The sequence below is a fragment of the Diceros bicornis genome, chromosome 9, assembly GCF_020826845.1.
Source record: "Diceros bicornis minor isolate mBicDic1 chromosome 9, mDicBic1.mat.cur, whole genome shotgun sequence".
NCBI lineage: Eukaryota > Metazoa > Chordata > Mammalia > Perissodactyla > Rhinocerotidae > Diceros > Diceros bicornis.
In genome coordinates, this window is record NC_080748.1 from 81,179,386 (window position 1) to 81,200,340 (window position 20,955).

Consider the following 20,955-nt stretch of genomic DNA (forward strand, 5'->3'; position numbering starts at 1 on the left):
CCAATGACCACAGACACTAAGCAAACTGGTAAATGACTCCTATAGTATTGCCTTAGGCAATTAGCACAATATATAAGCTCATAGAATGTTAATACTTTTATACTATAGCAAGGAAAAGAATTAAAAATACTTCAGTCCTCTTGTCTTTTTCTTTCACCCAACAACCGCAACTCTTTCCTACTTCCAAGGGCTGAAAATTCAGTTTCACTTTAAGTCACTGCTCAGCTACCTTTGACTAATAGTAACTATAATTTGCAACTTTAAAAAATATCTTAAAAAATTCTTCCGTGTCCATGTTTATGTATTCAGCTTAAATTACACTGTTTTGCATCTTAAATATGCAATATTATCACGTTATTGAGTCATTCGATGTTTTGATAATCATGTCCTAAAAATATAAACTTCACCAGGTCAGGATTTCCTCATTTCTCAGATTTCTACAGTGCTATGCATTCTACAGAGGTTTAATAAGTGATTGGAATTTGTTGATTGATTGATCACTCAGTAATTTCAGAGAAATAATAAAATAGATCAAAGAGATGGAAAAGAACAGACAAGAGGCCCAAGAAGAGGATGAGGTAATTTGCTTGAATGAGATGAGGGCCTCTAAGAATAACAAGCAAGGGGTTTACATTCTCTCTCCCTCTCCAATCCTGGTGTCCAGATGAAATGAAAGATCAGATAGCTCATTCAAATTGTGTATCCAACACCAGGCATCTGGATATTTTGGCATCAAATGGAAAAAAACAATCAGGTGAATAACATTTTTTTTTAACTTTTTATTTAGATCTTACAATTTCAGATGGAAGGAACAATGAAACATTACTAATTGAAGAGATATTGTGATTAAAATAGTGGAATAACAAAGTTATTTTGGAAGCCGTATTTTGAAGAAAGAACATTAATGAGAAAGGAGAGAGGTGAGATTCAAGGACGGGGAAGAAAAATGGTGGCGGTTTAGTTATTTTATACGTTGTCACACATTAAGATGACAAAGTGTTCACACTGAGGGTATAAACTACTTCTTTTTTAAACAACAGTATATTTTAAAAAGAGAAAAGACAGTTTTAGAATCACACATACGTTAACAATTTTCTAATAAATAGCAGCCCACAGCAGCTGGTATGACACTACACCAGCTTTTCAGTGTCTCAACTCACATAGTAAACTGAGCATTCGGGTTTGCCTCAACAAATTCTTGCCTGCTAAAAATGGAGAGTTTGACAGATTTTTAGAAATGTTCCATGAATCCTAATTTATGAGCAACAGTTGGTAAGTGAGCGTGCCAACTAAACCAAATAGTGAGTGTTAATTCATTGACATGGTATTTCCATGTGGGAAGGAAAAATAGTTTGCAAAGCAGTAATGGGAAAGTATTTACTGATTGCATGTTGCATCATTTATTAGTTCACATTTCTTGATTATTAGGCAGTAATTATTTATGGAAGATGTATCTTTCACAGTAATTTACACGTTAGTTAGGGTCCACTCATCATTTGCCTTGACACATTTCATTTAGAATAGCAATCAATAAAACAGGGTCATTTCCCAAAGAAGCCTTTTCATGCAAGAAGCATGCAAAATTGTCAAATAAACGAAAATAGCCATTGTGGATTGTTGAGCTCTGCAGTGTCATTTCAAATTAATCTCTGTAAGCCATTTTAAACCTTTCAACAATAGCTGTAATACTCAATTTTCTTCTTTTCTGCTCACAGTAGGAACTGAAAATATTGGCATGGTAAGAATTTGAATGCCATAATAGACACAGAGAGAGAGATAACGAAGTTCCCCATTGTTCATGTGAGAAGCAGAGCGGGGAAAACACACTGCCTAGTGTACATGCCCACAGTTCTGCATGAGACAGAGAGTGCACACCTCTGTCAGGAAGGCCCTGCCCAACAGATAAGAAAAGGGAGGGAGTGTACAGTGCTCAGCAATGAAGGAAGTTGGAACTGCACAATTCGTCACCATTTGCTTTCTTTGTATGGGGCATTGTGTGGCTCGAGCATTGTATAAATAACTGTAGCCTTGATATGTACTAAAAAATGACCCTTTTTTATATTTTATTTTAATTAACACAGGAGACCAGAGTAATTTTTAATTAGAAAGTTTCCTCTGAGTGACTTACATGTAAAGTTATTAACAGAGTGAGAATTCTACTAAAAAAAAGGACACTGCATGTTAAAAATTAAAAAGCAAAGGTCCACAAGAATTAAAAGTAATCATTTTTTAAGTTTATTGCTTTTTAAATAAACCCATTCATTGTAAATTATCAACAAGTACGTGGACATGGCAGGAGAATCATAAAAATAACATTTTTAAGACAGAACTCTCCCAAATGTAATAAGTTGTACCCTTATCTCCATCTGCTATCAAGATACCAAGTCACTATCAATGAAAAGAAAGTGACTAAAGTTTCAAGGCTTATTAAAGATCCCAAGATGGGGGAAATCGCCTGCCTTTTGAAAGGATATACGGTGACATTTGTAGAAAAAGCAACTATAGATATTGAAGGGGAAATACAAGTCATAAAAATGTGAATGTGTCTTGACTCTTTGTCAAGTATGTAAATGTAATAAAATTAAGGGAAAATCTTAAGACCATTCTAAAAAATTTAATATTAAAAATATTTTCTGAAACTCACAGGAAAGGCTATGGTCTCGTTCTGTATCCCCAGACTCAATCCCCTAAGCTATATTCCGCTAACCACTGACTTGTGTAACATGCTAGAAATATCTTGGTTCAGGAAGTAAAGAGACATTCAATCACATTTCTTTCAACCAGCCAATAAGTTAAAGTGAAAACAATCCAGTATTGATTATACAGGGGTCAAAAGGCAAAAGAGGTTTAGAAAAAGCAACATTCACTTCACATGAACTACAAAGAACTCTGCATGGCCCAGACTATAAGAGTTTCTACCTAGAATAGATATACTTTTGTGGCAAAGAAAAAAAAATCTTGGTCAGAGTTGTTGAATGAGAAATATCTGTAAAGAAAACAGCAAAGACAAGACAGCCTTATACGGAATGGCGTATAGTTTAAAAAGTTGGAAAATAAATAGACTAATGGGTAGAATCTATGCAGACACATGCCAGGCATACGGAATTGCTATGCCAGTAATCTCTGGATTTCCATATTTCATTGTATCTGTAGCTAAATGATGATGTGATATTTTAATTGGTCTTGACCAAATTTTTCACTTTATCCCCCCAAAATAAAAATTTGCAGACAAGGTAAAAGGTCATTCTAAAGATGCCCCACATTCCCCAGTTCAAATTATTACAGCAACCTATATCTAAAAACACTTCTACCATAATTCTAACTGAATTCAACTGAAACATAGACTTGTGTTCTTGGCTCCAAACTCAAAACTACAAAGTCTATGCATGTGACAAAGAAATGTTATGCCTTTGAAAGGAGAAATAGCAACCGACAATGAAAATTGAATCCCGGAAATAACCAGGTGATTTAAAGCTTTCCAGATAATCGCCAGCAACTAGAATGATAATACCTTAATAACATATTATATTTAAATAGCACCTTTCAAACTCCATCATGTTAATCTACACAACATGTTCACAGGTAAGAAGGAATGGGTATTACTCCCATTTAGATTAGAAAATTGATGGGTAATAGAGGACGGCTTTACTGAGGTCTCTCCCGGTCCTGGCAGTGGATCCAGGATTAGACACTCAGGCATGCTTTTCATTAGATTTCACTGCCTCGAAATCGACTTAGCTGGTGGAGTGAGTTAGCCTCTGATGCATTTCTCAGCATCCCTCTGTAGACATGAGAATTTCTCAGTGGTTTGACCAAATCTCAGGCTTTCTTCACTTCCTGCCATCACCTGGTGGGTGTCCTACATGCCTTCCTGGGACCTACAGAAATAACACCCAAATCCCCTCAAATCCGTTCTTAGTCCTAAGGCTTTGCCACAAGCTGAATGCAGAAAATCAAGTATGCAATGGGTTAGGGATTTCTCAGGGTACAAATCTTTCTCCGAGTTTCCTCAGCTCTGGATATATCCACTCCGTCGTTAGAATCCAGCCTCTTCTTGACTTTGTCCTTTGAAAATTATCTATTTTATTTTTACTTTATTTCTACCCTCTGACTAAGCTGACCTCCCTCTGGAGTCCCAGCCTCCATTTATACAAAGCTCAGACTCCTTTCCCTAGTTCAGGAAGAACACAGGCTTATCTTTCCGACATTCTGGGCCAGGTGGCTAACTTGAATTCCAATCTAAAGGCATTTTTAACTTGACCAATGATGTAGCAGACTCAAAAAGGAGGGAGACTCGTTCTCATTAGCACATCAAACATCTGCTAGAACCCCCTCTTCAGACACCCAGATCATGGTAGTCTTCCAACATCACTGGCCACCAGCCACTCCCAGCACAAAGGCAGAGTTGAGTGCCCTGGTATATAATAAGCCAGGCTACCACTGAGATTGTTGGAAAAACAGTGTGGAGGCAGGAAAGGAGTTGAAAAGCGTTGAGCGACACCACGCATCCTACTGCATACTCTTCATGCACCTCACTTCTAACTCATGCCTGGGTTTTCTTCTCCCAAACGCTGTTCTCAGAAAAGCAAGGTCTTACCTTGTTTCTCATTTACTGCTCAGTGGGATCCAAGGGTCCTTCAGACAAGTGATCTTTTCTTTCCCTTCATACAAAGACTCTACACAAATACATTATTTATACTGAACAGTCCGCAAGTGACCTGCTGTCCACCACAAAAGGACGTTTCCATTTGAATAATCAGTAGGACTTTCACAAGTGGTTGTAGGGAGATGCTGTAATCCACACTCAAAGTGACAATAAGAATAATTCCTCCATATAGGGCTTTGTTATCTATAAAGTACTTTCACACATATCATTGCTTTTGTAGGCAACTTATTCAGCCTCTCTGAGCTTCATTTTCTCCACGTGTATAAATAATGGCACAAATGTTTCACGATATGTAAACATGTTTAGGAGGTTATAATTCAATTATAGGACTGACTTGAGGATTCAGACACCATTTATGTTATTATTTCTATTGGCAATGTGTTTTTTAAAATGAGAACAAGTGAGTTTTTGACCATCTACAACTTATTGTGAACACTAAATACAATCTTTTAAGAGCCACTGTAAATATTAGCCACTTTCAAAATGTTGCTAAGCATGTAGCAAACTATTCAATGTTCTCTAAAGATCTTTATTTAGTTGTGATGAAAATCATAAATTTTGAAGTTAACAGCAGTAATATTTCCTTAAAGATAGATATTTTTAAAGCTAATCCCACTTGATATTAAAAGATTTGTTCAATCTAACTTATTAAATCATCTTGCGGTTGGAGTTGTCTACTGATTATATAGAACATTCTTTCTGAGTGATCTAACCCATTCACTTAGCTCAAAATACCATTTAGATACCAAGGACAACCAACTTCATATCTCCAGCCCAGACTTCTCCTCTGAATTCCTGGTGCATGCACCCAATGCATATTTACTTATAATTTACTTATAATATTACTTAAGATATTTAGTTATAATCATTTGTTAGAATCATTTCAAAATTAAGTGATATGAAATTGATCACTTGATTTTCATGCAAAAAAAATCAAGCTAGTAAAATTAAAATTATCTTTTGAGATTTTAATTAATGATATTTCATTATAGTCAAAGACTTTTTCTATAAGTTACATTGGTTATTTTTTTTCCTGATGGCTTCTTTCAGAAGATTCCTGCAATTTATAAACACACACACACGCACACATACCCACTTACATATATAAACATATATTTCCAGGGAGGATTCTTATCAAAAGCAAAATTGTGTTAATTTAATAATTCTGAAATTGAATTTTTGAACGTTTTGAAAAGAGGCTTTTTAAAATCATTATAAGGCTGATTCCAATACGGGAATAAAGGCATTTGTGGTGATGCCCTGGAGCCGAGATGCAGGTACGATGTTTTACAGGTTGACTGGAACAGCAGGAGCACATTATCAGCTAAGAACAGATTTCCTGTTTGTTAGTTTAGGAACTGTTCTTGTATGTGTTGGCTGATAGCCTATAAGCAAGCAATTATTTTATTAATGAAAAAATAGAGGAAATAAGATCACCCATTATGTGTCCTAACAGCATCTCTTGGCTTTTCCATCACCTTTGCATAAGACGTTAAATCCACGGACTGGCAATTGCCCTCACAGACACCAACGCGTACAAGCTCTGCCCAATCCCCGGCTTTCCAGAAACACCATCACACCAGGCACCTCAGAGTTGTCTGTAGGTTCACTGATATTATTGGGGTCAAAGTGAGGGATCATTTTATATAGAGCAGGATTTTCTTTGAAAAATCCCCATTGGACAAGTTTCCTTTCCCAAGTCTCTACTTTTCCCAGCCCCGGGCTCCGCTCTCACTGTTCATCTTAAGCGGCCATCAGCCTCTGTCACCACCATTCTTCTCCCCGGACACGTAGAATAGCTTCCATTTTGGAACCCAGACACCATTTATTACTTCCTGACAAGGGACTAAGCTAAAAAGAGATAGGAAAGTGTAATTAAATATGTTTACAAATTTAGGCCTTAGATCTCTAGTCTAGAATTTCAGGCTCTGGTCCAAAACGACCTCCCTTTTTGTTGCAGCTACCATTGTGAGTACTGTGATTTCAACTGAACCATATACTTGTTGTCCCCTGTTCAGTCTTGGCTTATAGTTTCAAAATCTGTGGCTCTGCTCACGTAGTTTTCTTTGCCTGGAGGCTAGTCTCTCCAACACTTATTCCCTAAATACCAATCCTTGTTAAAATTCAATCCATCTTTTGTAGTTTATTCCAAAAGAGCATCTCCTCCACCAACAATTTTCCCTAATCCTTCCATTCAAATACTCCCTTCCCACTCCAGATTTCTCCAGTCTGTTATGTAAATATTTATTAGGATTCATATCCTATACCTCTACCAATGGATTTTAGTTACTGATACATTTACTTAATTTCCCTCATTTCTTTTTTCCCTCATTTCCCTCATTTTCTTATATGTACCCCCCAAAAAATCTATTGAATGAATACCACATGAAGTAATGGTTCAAAACATGTACTCTGTAGCCAGAATGCCTAGGTTCAAATCTTTTCTCCTCTACCTCCTAGATGTATGAACTTGGGCAAGTTAGTTAATATCTTCATGCCTTAGTTTTCTCATCTGTAAAATGGTCATAACAATAGTACCTATTTCATAGGCTTATTCTGGGAATTAAATGAGCTAACACTTGTAAAGCAATGGTAAGCACTCTACTTGTTTAACAAGTAAACACTTGAATGAAGGAGAGAATGAATTGTAGGCTTAGCAGAATAATAGTTGCATGTTAGGTATGTACACTTTCACAATAGGGAGTAGCACTCAAACTCTCAGAAATTCAGATATTCAGCAAAGGCAACCGAAACTAAATCAGGCAGTTACTGTTGTTACCATGAAAAACGGCAGTCACAAGGCGCACGCGGTGGACGCGTCATGAGAATGTGCTGCATCTTTTAGTTCACAACCGACTCTCTTTTATTGTATAAAATAAGATTGATGAGTTCATATATCTCACTTTCTCTCAAGTTTTTACTGAGTGATAAAAAATAGAAGATTAGAAGTAGAGGAATCAAGATGGAGAGTGATGAACTGAAAAACGACAGCTGATAGCGAAAGAAAACTGCATTGACAGCTGCTTTTGGCGTGGCAAGCAGAGACCCCCTCAGTCTCTGAAATGTCTGCAGGTATTATGGCAGATCCAGAGGAAAAGGCAATTTTATACACATATACCTCCAAAATATAAATATAAAAATGACCATGATTCTCTCAAAATGCTTTGGAGTTGTTTAGAATCAGTATGTTTTCAAAGGTTATACACACACACTTGCATGCACACACATGCACACACACACACTACAAAAATGGCTTTGCTTAGATTATCTCAACTAATGTTGAGCTATTATGGAGCATATCATCTCATTTAACATCTTGTATCATTTGCATAAAACATTTTATATTTTTCAGATTTGCAATTAATTTCTACTATGGAAATACACTTATTAAGTATATCAGTAGCTTAAACTAGAATTTGCGTGTAATAATATAAGCAGAAACATAATTCTATAACTAAGAATAATATCATAAGTATAAAAGGTGAATAGATTCCAGGGGGAATATGAAATATAAATTTGGGTATGCCAGGACAAAAGAATCTATAAGTGAGATTTTATAAAAAACAGCTGAAAAGACAGGGAGAATAAGGAGTGGGAATTTCTGTGGAATCATCTATTTACCTTACTACTTGGTATGTTATCTAGTAAGAAACTTTTCAAATAAAGGCATGAAATCACTGAAACTCTTCTTGTTATTTTCAAAAGAAAAATATTCAGAGTGACATCTTGGGTAAGCCAATCCAGGTTTTGCAGAACCAGTATAAAATAATGCTTTTTCTATATGAAACTGACTAATTTGCTAACAGCAGAAAAGAGATCATAATTATAGACATCCTTCAAAATTTTCACTTTTATCAAAAAACGGGAAAAAACTGTGCAATTGAAGAGAGACATGAAGAATCAGTAACAAAATTAATGACAGATACCCCTGGAGAGAGTGGGGAACTACTGCTTATTTCCTCAATTAGATGATATTGTTGAAAGTCACATTATGTCAATAGCATTTAAGACAAAAGAGTAATTATTTCCCCATGACATGATTGCATGTACTTCGCTTCACAATTGGGTGAATACACTGATGTGTAGAATATGAATCAAGTCATGGTCTATGTGCAGCAAATACATAAGGAGAAAGTGCACAAAAGTTTTATACTTTTTTGTTGTTGTTGAATGCTGATAGTACAAGAGAAAAGATATTTCATTTAGCTAATGACTACTTGTGATCCATGGTATACACTGGAAAAAATATGCTATGATTACTACAAATGAACCTCAAGTGTAAGTGTATAAGGAAAATCATTTTTCATGAATAAAAGTTTTTGACTAAATGCCAATCTACATACAGTCATGTGCCACATAAGGACGTTTCAGTCAACGAGGGACCACATATATGATGGTGGTCCCATAAGATTAGTACCGTAGCTCCCAGGTATGCAGTAGGCTACACCATCTAGGTTTGTGTAAGTGCACTCTATGATGTTTGCACAATGACGAAATTGCCTAACGCATTTCTCAGGATATAACCCCATTGTTAAGTGACATATGACTGTAATATTTACTATTCATAAGGAACTGATAGTGATCCAAAAATAAATCTTAGTTCTGGAGAAAACAATAAAAATTGAAACAATATAACCACTCAATATACAGTTCTTCTTTACCTTCCACTATATGAATAAATAAACAAGAAACTCCACTTTTAAGTAGGTTGACAATACTCATTCCAGGGGCTGACACAGATCTTTTAAGTGAAGGATGAAACCAAAGCATTGCTTTATGATCTTTTCTATGATGTCAAGTGTGTACTCAAGCAACACATTACAGCAATATACTCAGTATCTTCAGTAGTCTGAAGCCATCTCTTTAGAGTTAAAATATAATAAAAACTAACGTCAAGGCTATCATATAGATTCCTAAAGAAGACAAAACTGTGGTACAGAGATCTTAACAGCCAAGAGTTATGCTCTTTTATGAGAATTATTGAATTCCTTTATTTATCAATGAAGTATATTGATTCTGCATTGTCGGCATACATTTTTTTTTAATTCTGAAACTACTCCAAACATGAAGAAGCACCTTGCAGAGCCAAGTTGCACAGAGCTGATTCACACTCTACTGGTCGTGATCCACATGAACCCTTGAATCTTCCTGCTTGTGAGCGTGACCTGCTCTCCCGCTCAACTTCTTCAAGTGTTAAAAGTGCCAGTGAAAAATTGTCTCCATGATACAGGGTTCACATCCAGTCCAAATATCTAGAACCATCTGAAAGAATCAACACTTGCTACCTTTCCTGAATAGCTGTCATGTGAGTCAACATGATCCTGTTGAGTTGAAATAAAGGCGAAAGCATCTCACTGGATGAGGAAATTTATTTAGAAATTGTGCTATCTATTAGCAAGACAGATAACCAATTGAAAGATTTCCTGTGATGTGATCTATAACACATAATAATAATAATCTTGATTTTGATTTTTGAACACTTTAATTTTGATACATACTCTCCCAAATACTTAGATAAATGTGGTGTCTCCAGGTTTATCACACCCCAATAACTAGCCTGTGGGATGCTGAAGATCTGAGAAAGCACCAACCTCAAGTAAAAAATAAAGAGTTCTATACTTTCCAATATCACTTCATACGAGGAACGCCAATTTTTAAAATATATAATCTCTTCAAAGTCAATAAAGCATGGAAGTTTATTTCTAATAAATTTTATAACTAGAAGATGAATAAACACACGTTTTTTAAAAAATCAAATACAAGACTATATAAAGTAAAATGAAATATCTTCCTTCTCAGTACTGAAGCCCACTCTCAACGGTCACCTGTGCTAATAGTTGGGTGGAATTTTCCCAGAATTCTCTTTTATACATTAAATTACTTTTCCTCCAATTTACTTTTTTCCATGTAATATATTATGGACAAATATATATTCAGTCTATATACATTTACTGTTTTGTGCTGTTGCATAATATGCCGATGCATAGTGATGCCTAAATGCATTTAACCAATAATTTTCTTATAATATTATAACAACTTCAAGTATTTTATTATTACAAACAATATGGAAGTTAGAATATTTTACACATACCTTTGATATTTGTACAGGAACACTTTTAGAATAATTTTCTAGAGTTTGAATTGTGAGTTGAAAGAAAGAATTTTAAAGGCTGCCAAAGTAACCATCAATAATATTGCACCCTTTCCCTGCCTCCACCCACGCAGCCGAGAGCTCCTCGGCTCTCACCTCCTTCAGAAGTTCTTAGTCTAAGAAGTAGGACATTACATATCTTCTTATTTTAATGTGAACTTATTTGATTATTTGGAAAGTTGAATATATTTTCAAAGGATCATCACTTTTTATTTTTTTCTGGATTACTTGCTCTTACTCTCTGCCCAGTGAGTTGTATTTTTTTCTCATTGATTTATAAAAAGGAAAATGTTAATAGTTAACAATAAGAGTAACAAGCTGGCAGTTACTGAGCACTTACAGAATGCCTGGCGCTCTGCTAAGTGCTTCCATGGAGGGCAAGTTCATCGCCAAATGTGTAAAATAGGAGGTCTCACTGGGCTTGGTGTGGGATCTCCCATCAGCCGTGAGCAGGGTGAAAACCCAGACAGTTTGACTCCAGTCTGTGTTCTTAATCATTGTTATTGCACATTCCCATGTATGAATTAATCACATTTTTAGATTTTGAACCATATTATGTTTTAGCATTCCACCAAATGTTACTAAAATGTTTAAAATTTTCGTTATCTAGAGCGATAAACTTCCATTATCTGGAAAATACATTTATAGGAATACCTCATTTTCCAACAATGCCACACAAAGAATGCTACATATATTTAACACCACATTGATCTGTCAATCTCGACCTTCTAGAGTGATATAGAAAAGTAAGAATTAAAGGAAAACATTCTGTCACCACCAAGAGTTGCCCAAAGCCCACGTACTGAAGCTTCTTTATTTTCTTCTGTAGGAGAGAGCAGAAGACCCTACTCAGAGGTCTTTACACACACTTCTAATGCCTTTGGCTTCTGGCTGATATGATACCAAAGATTGAAAATATCATGTTAGACCGAGGGATGTGACACCTAGAGAGGGTACACTCACATCCACAAGAAGTAATCTGGCCTGAGAACGACAGAGTACTAAGAAAACTCCTGAAACAGAAGCAAGGTGGGTTCCTTTGGAGCAGAGGCAAATACTGAAAGCATTATGCTGTTAGTACTTTAATGTTCATTGAAGTCCAATGTAGTCCAATAACAGGACTGAAAGTAACAATAGAGAACTTTTATTCACAACCATTCCAGGGAGACTAAGGAAGGAAGTCCTGCCAGTTGGGTCTATTCTTCAAGAGAAAAACTGTCAGTTCAGAGGGAATAAATTACCCATCCAAGAGCTACAGGAAGTAGCTAAGGCACATGTTGGCATGAGGACTCTGGAAGAAGCAGAACATGAGTGGGGAAGGACTAAGGAGTCAGGAGCTATGCAGAGTGTAATGTAATCCCTCCCCTGTGAACCACCACACCTTCAGTGAAGGGATACCTTTACAAAATGCTTGGCTCATTGTGAATGCACAGAAGGTGAACTCAAGCCAAACAGGATGGCATACATCAATAGGGGAATGGAAACAGAGGAAACTTAAGGAGGGAATGTACAGTCGGAATTTAACAGAAATTATGAGAAAATCCTTGAGCTGGCTGTTAAAAAGTATAATGAAGTTCTCAAGAGGCAGAGAAGTTCCAAATCATATCCAAATTAAACCAGTATTAACTATAAAACTAATATCTGATAGTCCTACACTTACTATCTGTCAAACACCCTGCTGAGTGTTTTACTCACACATTATCTCATTTAATTCTCGCACACTCCCAGTGAGTTTGGTACTGATGATTATGACCTCCATTTTGTAGGCAAGGACAGTAAAGATGAGAGAGGTTAACAGATGTGCCCTACATCACAAAGCTAATCAGAGATACAGCCATGACTTGAACCCAACTCTGTCTCCAGAGACTGTGCAATTAACTATTACATCAAGTTCATAGTGGTAGACCCCTGAGTTTTCAAAAATAGGTAAAGTTCACTTTGTAATCTAAGAAACAGGGCAGAGAGCAATACCATTTTTTCAAGTATTTTCAGCAATAATTTTACTTTTTTAAAAACCCTCGGCTATTAGTTTACATTTAGAGACAGTACAATAGACTTATTGGTAGTCAAGAGAGTGAGGTGCTCCTGTCTTGATCCCTTTAGATCTCAGGTTCCTCATCTATCAAATAATCGAGTGATGGTTGATTGCTAAGATCCATTCTTGCTCCAACTTTCTGTGGTGAACTCAAGAAAGACATTTTATTGCCCAACAACAGTGAGGTAGGGAAGGATTTTAGTGAAAATATCAACACTCTCCTCATCATGGGTGTGTGACGTGTATTCATACCTGTGAGGGAGCCATGGGAACAAACACCATGCTCCTGGGCTCTACTGACCATCTGAGATTCACAGGGGTTAACTTCCATTTGTTGTTGTTTGGAGAGAGAAAAGAAATCAGAGCTAAAAGAAACCTACAGATCCCTAAAATTCCTCAAATTTTTTCTGCAGAAGAGAAAACTGAAACCTGTCAAGGTAAGGGCTGCAGCCTCGAGGACACACAGTTCAGATTCACCACTCAGCTCAACGCTCCGTTTTCTGGCCCTGGGTCTAAAGCTCATACAGCCCCACTCCATGGCTTGAAGGCTCAAGCAGGAAGAATTGAGAACAACAATAAATCCAAATTATAGGAAGTCCTGGTGGGTAACAGGGAAGAGTGGAACACCTAGACACCTGGCAGTTAGGTCAGGACACAAGATCAGGCCCAGAGATCTTGCAGAAGAGGCAGCTTATTTACAAGACAAGGGCTTTCACAACTGCTGCTGAGATGGAGCCAGATTCCAGTGTGGCTGCTCTGAGTTTGGCAGATGGTGATGTGAAATTACAACCACACATATTAGGTGGTCATCCTGTGAGCAACAAGAAATATCAACTTCCAGAAAGTAGAAAATGATTCAGAAAATGGTCCTATCATGAGACCAAGTGGATCCTGCATGAAGTCCAGGAGGGCAAGGATGTGCCTGATCCAACATTTATTCCTAGCACCTACCCCGCTGCCGACCATAGAGTAGGCACTCAACAAATGTGTGTTGAGGGAAAGAAACAAGAAATAGCCACAACTATGTCCAATAGGTAAGCATACCAAATGTACACAACTTGTTGACTGGTTCTCAACATATTTTTAAAGAATAACTCTCAGTTCACCGTATTCTTTTGTTTCCTCTAAATTCCTCATGTATGTAGATACAGATATTTTATAAGCCACACTAGCTCATGGTGACTTATAGATTGCTTGGATTATTTTCTACTCATTTTATGTTTAAATTTTGTCATTGGTTCTACCAAAAATAAGACATCCTTAATGATAAAAAGAAATTTTGCAATTTTCGTGTGTGTTCTCAATAGGAAACTACAGCAGTGGAGTTGACTCTTATCAGATAGTATGATTCATCTATTTGGTTTTGTTTCTTCAGAGCTAAGGTACTTCAATTCACAGATGTAGTCCCAGGCTTAAAAGAGTGCCTCGCACTTAGTAGAAGCTCAATAAATATTAATTTACACAGGTATTTGCAATCCAGCACCACTGCTCATGAATAACTTCCTAGCAGTCTTTGTCTCCACACAGAGATCCCTCAAGAGGAACTTTATAGTGTAAGTTGGGACCACATATGGCAAACTTCCAAAGAGCATGCGTCGGACGACTCCTCTTCACACACATACACAAAATTTAAATTAAAAAATACATAGGAACAACTCAGTGAATTTTGATGTCATTTGTTGAGATGAGGAAGATTAGGGGAGGGGCAGATTTGAGAGGAAAATCAAATCCTTTATTTTAGACGTGTTAAATTTGTCATGGAAGAACTGTCAAGAGACTGTTGGATATACAGACTTTTATTTTTTAGCAATTGGTTTAAAATTTAATAAATAGTTTGCTAAAAAAGAAAATTAAAATGCCTATATACAGTGTGATCCAGTTGGGAATAAAAGACATTTTTTAAATTAGTCTTAAAAATGCAAAATTTTCTTATATAAGATATTATTAAAATTTTTTGGCATGTGGTCCCAGAAGGAAATTTTTTTTTCTTCAACCACACACTCACATGCACACACACACACAAGTGCACATGCACAAAACTACCCAGGTGCCAGAGCAACAAGCACTTTGTGATATCTATGTATCATAACCTAAAACACTTACATCTGTAATTCCAGCAATACATCTTAACTTTATGAGCCTTCCCTTTTCAAATGAAAACGGCTTTCAGCATCAGTATAGAAAGAGAGAATACTAATTCACTCCTCTTAGAAAACCTTAGCAATGTCTAACAAAAGCAGGTTAGAAAAACCAAGTATCTGTTCACCTTTCACAGAATTATACACATGCAAAACACTTTGTCATATTTTATGGTATATTGGTTTTTTCCAAATACTAATATGTAATAGTAGAAACATATACCTTCTCTATATTATGCATAAAACACAGAACTACACACACGTATCTAATTCATGAAAGAATCCCCAAAACTTCACGTTTTATTTGAAATCTCTGTAGCCCCTTTTTTATATTTACTTCTATCTTTATAATTATCTTTCTTTAAATAAGGATTCTTATTTATTCTGTAATCGTCATAAGAACTAGAAACCAAATATCTAGCTACAGACATAGGTCTGATAAATACATGTATTTTTTACAGATGCTTTACAATGAATTTTTGTTCTAATTTCTGAGTTTACTTTCTTTGGTAAAATTATTGATATATTAGCAAATTTATGTGTACTTTGTTATAATAAAGCAAATACACTTAGTTTCTATTGATCTCGAGTAAGATATACACATGTAGTCACATATACAATTATTCATGTGCTTATATTTGAATATCCTGATGTCAATTTCTGGATGTGTTTGTTTTAATTCTGAAATAAACTGTATCCAGTGGCAGCTCTCTCATTGCCATTTCAATATCAAGTTCCAGGCTCGTCACCTCTATGCCAACAGTGCTACAAAGAAAACACTTCCTAGAGCGTGGAGAGAAGAATTGGCTTCTCCACTTGGCAACAGATCCTGTGTTGATGATTTTTAAAAGAATAAGTGTTCAGTTCAAGGGCCCTGGAGAGGCTGAGGACTGGAGCTCCGGTCATTCGAGGGAAAAAGGAAACAGATTTTTAAAAGCCGGGGGCGGGGGCATGGAATAAAAGACATTTCCTTTCCTTTAAAAAAATTTTAAAAAGCAAAAACAAGTTTTGAGTAAGAACATATGTAGCTCCTTATAATTAGATTAAAAGCCCATAGATACATGGATTCATGTCTTTGATGTGTCTGGACTTCAGATCAATTATACACATGCTAATGTTCAATTTCCATAAGAATAAAGCAAATGACAATTATATGTTGGCTTAATTTTGTTATGACAAAGACACTCTTCAGATCCCTTAGCAAGAATTTTGGTTCTATTCCATGTGGGTTCACTCCCAGAATCTACAAAATTCCATGAAGAAGAAATTAACTAATTTGTATAATAAACAGACCCAATATCCTCTCACTGGACTTTTGGGTCTCATCTGTCCGAGAATAAAAAGAGAATGAAGAATCCTTGGGGGTTTGTTAATCTCCCTTCAGAATGGGGCTTCCAGGGAATGAAGTAGGTGGTGGATTTAAAAGCCAGAGGCACTTGGGTCTTTCAGGTATCCTGGAAAGACTGTTAGAACTATGACGGACTCTGCTTCTCATCGACTCCTTTCCCCTGATTTCCGTTGTCTCTTCCAAGGGAGGGAATGCAAGGTCATTTTCCAGAATAGTAAAATGTTACCTAATATAACCTTACCATTTAAAAATAATTTCAATTACCCTGTTGGAAAAGGTTAATTAAAACTTGGGTAAGGATAGGTTTCCAAAAAAGAAAAACCAAACCTTCATGTAATAATGAGAAAAATCTGCTTTCTCACTGAATAGCTGTGTGGCTTTGATTAGCTCACTTAATCTCTCCTAGTTAAGTCTCCTTTATACAATGAAGGGTTTCAACTAAATAATTTTTAGGTTCTTCTAGCTCTAAAATTCTGTGATTCCATGCATAAGGAAGGTTGTTTGCTGTGAAGGACTTACCGGCCATGGCTGATGAGCACTCGCTGGACATCACAGCAGGATTGTGACCTCCACCTCTAGCATAGATATAACTTGAAGCACAGTTAATCGCCACTTCTTAGCTCCTGAGAAAAGTGGAGGTGGCCACGCAAGGCCCCAGAAAGAACAGAATTGACAGGGGGAATACTTGCTGAGGGAAATCATATCTCAACTCCTGCACATCCTCCCTTCTCATCATCCTCTCCCAACAGATGAGATGACAACAAGTGGAGGGGACAGGTGGGCTCTCTGCACAATGACTTGCTTGTGTTGTGTTGTGTTGCAGTGGCCATGTAACTGAAACTTTTTCTCTGCTAAAAGAGTCCAATACTGAACGATCTTTGAAAATAATCAAACTTATACCCAACATATAAAATAGTTGTTGAGAAGAGAACTAAAGAATGCACACATCTCTCAGAAACCCATTCCACAACTGCCACGTTGACTCCTGTTCCAACATTAAATAGCTTTTCTAACTCAAAGCCAAATCTTTCATCTTCGTGTGACAGAATGCAAATGCACGTTTATATTTAAAATGAAAGGCAGCTTGATATAAAGGAATCTTTACTTCTTTCAAATGCTATGTTAAGCGACACAAATCTCCTGAAGATGGTATTAATTTCCTCTAACAATAATTTCTGATTCATTAAGTTCATTGCCTTTTACTTTATACTCTCCTTATCAAGTATACAGAACCCGTGCGATTTCCCCCAGGAGTCGGGCTGCTGTATCAGAAAGGCTCACACTTTCAAAGGATTAACAACACCTCTCTGGTGCTTTTAAAAATCCTTCGCTAATCTGCACACTTTCACCTACGCTGCCCCTGCCTGGCCAGGTTTCTGTGTGATGGGGAGTCTACACTGGTGTGCAGGAGGGAGGGCGGCATGCTAGCTAACCACAGATGGGGAGCAATCTCGCCAGGACAAAAGGGATAAGCCAACTTGTATTTCTGTTATTTCTCCTTCTTCTGGAAGAATAGTGAAACTAAAGGTCACCCCCATATGAAAAAAATGGCTTTTTGATGAAAGGCACTTGAAGGTATTTGACTACTTTTGACAGGAAGCCTAATTCAGTGGAATAGTATGATTTCATATAACCATGTTCATGAGGATACATCAACCTAAGAACTGGCCTGATGGGTAGAAGCAAAATTGCTTCTTAAGGATGCTAAACTTACGTTAAGTTGGTATCAACAAGGTTTCATTTGCAAACTATAACTATTGCTCCAAGAAGGTGATATAATTTATTGATATCAAACAAAAATCCTTCAAACACATAGTACCTTCCTCGCACATACTGGATATTTATTTGTTTCTCGTCTAATATGTTGTAGTGCTTTAAGAAGACATTGGAAATCAATGTTTCTTTCATCTTGGGAATTATGATTTTTTAGCAGGTGTGTCTTAATTAACTTAATTAGAATTCATTCATTTCTTAACCATCCAGCAAGTAATGCAGTGAAGAGGCAAAGAACAAAATGGTCGTGGATGTAACCTTCAATCACGGCGCGCTTTCTGGGAACAGTGCTGGGGAGGCATAGCTGTATACTCGGTGAGAAACCCCCTCGGTCCTGCTCTAGGATTGTATCTTCTTATCTAATACTTTTAACATCTGTGTTAACTTATGGATGTGCAAACAGAAATATAACCATGTATAGTGTGTACATTGGTTCCCACACATTCGGCATAGGTAATTCATGTTCGAACCATGTTTTCTTCAGAAACCTTAGAAAAGTAAACAAACCTCCCAACTCCAATGGCTCTTTCATACGTTTGTACAGTCTATAAAATGGGCTAATAATTCTCTGAGATCTTATAGGATTGAGGTGAATGTTTTCACAGTTTAAAACAAAATCCTCCACCTAACTTTCCAATTTCAAAAGCGAACATTGCATAGTGTGACACAAACTTATTTAACATACTCAGACGTACACAGAAAGGGAGGATTGTGTTTTTCTATAGCTCACCTCTTCTCCCTTGCACCCTCCCACTCCACTGAGGGGCAGAGACACAAATTCGCCAATTAACGGCATCTCATCTGCTTCCTGTTCCATCTCCTCTGGGTTTACGCAGTCCCTTTCAGGTGGAAGGTCAATTCTTTAAAGCGTCACCCCTCTGCTGCTCCCAACAAGGCAGCTGTTCTGTGGCCACCATGAAAGATGCCTTCATGACCTTCTCTGGATCCTCACCAGCCACTGGGGCAAAAATGTCCCTGGGGCCCTGCGTGGCTCAGCCTGGCCTCATGTGCTGAGGATGCCTGCAGCTGGTGAGGTCCTGGTCAGGTCTTTCTAGGCTGGATCACAACCAGGTGGAGCGCCCACTGGCTCAGCCCCACCGAGGCTCGAGGGCACTGTTGAGAGACTCAAGTGTGCCTGAGAATCTCATTCTACCCCTGGCCCGGCCGGCCCATGCGCCATGACTATGGCAATGTCCCCAGCAAGCTCTCCGCCAGCATCATCAGCTACTTTCCACAATTTCCCCACGGACCGTGGGCCTCCTGCCTTCCAGCCACATGCATGAGAGTTGACGGAGCTCAGCTCAAGCACTCCCCTCCACCTCAACTACCAAACAGCCAATTTTATTCTGATGTGCACAGGGTCCCAAACTGAATACGGACAAACTCCACTTGCAGCCTTCCTCGTGGCCCTCGGGGGGGTTAGCTCCACGTGCCTGCATCTAACACCCACCCTGCTGCCTCTCAGCCCCTCAGAACATTCACTTCTCTCTCAAGGACGTGGGGAAACCCCAGCGCAGGACCGCGGGTCTCCACAGTGAGCGAACTCCAGTTAGAGGGGAGGCCATCTTTCCTTTACTAGTGTTCTAGTTCCCATAAACAGACTCGGCTGTTGGTCTCTCTGATAAAAACCCTCATTTCACTTCCAGATTCAGGACCCAGGTCCCCGGGAGATCCGTTTCCGCATATTCTCAGCGGCTCAGCTTCTTCTACCTTCCTGTTCTTTTCCTTCCCAGGAAACAGGCTGAGCTTATCCCAGTCACATCTAGTCTCAATTCCGGCTCACCAACACCCTGTAGACAACACCTGCCGTAGTTCCTACATGATCAAGTGCTCTGGCTGGGGCAGTAAGGTGGCCTGGGGGGAGAGCTGATACAGACAGGTCAAGAGAGGGAGAAGGAGTCCAAGCTCCTGCCAGATGCTTAAAATTTTTTTTCTTAAAGTTAAGCTGTTTCCCATCTTTAAATATAATTGTTGATTTATTTTTTTCAGACACGTTTTGAAGTGGTAAAAGTTAACTGAACCTCATGCTCAGTTTCATATGTTTCATTGACAGATGAGATACTTTTTATTTCCTGGACTTTGGAGTACAAAAGACCACTTTCAACTGAAAAACTTGATGATAAAATAAACGACAGAATGAAAAACTGTGCCCTTTATTCAAGAGCCAGCACGTTCTTAGAGAAGTCATGAGTTACCCTAAAGATGAGCACTTCCCTAATGATGCTGCTGTTTCTCCCCTCAGATATTTAATTTTGAAGAGTTAAGGCAAACAATAGTCTGACCACAAGCAGTCAATCGGTGAACATTTATACAGTGTGTTCTCTGGGTGATGGCAATGCTAAATCACGGAAAAACAGGAGAACCAAACAGACCTAATCTTTGCCCTCACGAAGCTTACAGTCTGGCAATCATTTACTAGAGAGAGTGCTAGCTGTGAATTTAGAATAATGGAGTCTGACCTGCTTACCAGCCAGTTAGTATCTGTGAGATTTGGTTGATCATTTAGCTTCTCTGAGACTTGATTTACTCATCCGTAAGATGGTGATAGTACGCCTGCCCCATCTATCTTAAGATGTGGTCATGAAGCCCAAACGAAACAAACCACAAACACGGAGTCGCTTAGTGAACAGTAGTGTTCTCTGCAAAGACAGGCAGTAGTAACAGGATGACAAGCTATGTGCAAAACCTAAGTGTGCTCATCACAATCCTGACAAAATCCCTCAGTGAACCAGCTCTGAAAAGACGTTTCTGGCTTGGACATTACATTTTCTTGCTTTGGTGGATGTGAGGTACTCGAATAGCCCTTTATATACATGGAAGAAGATTCATTTTGCTTCCAGGCAA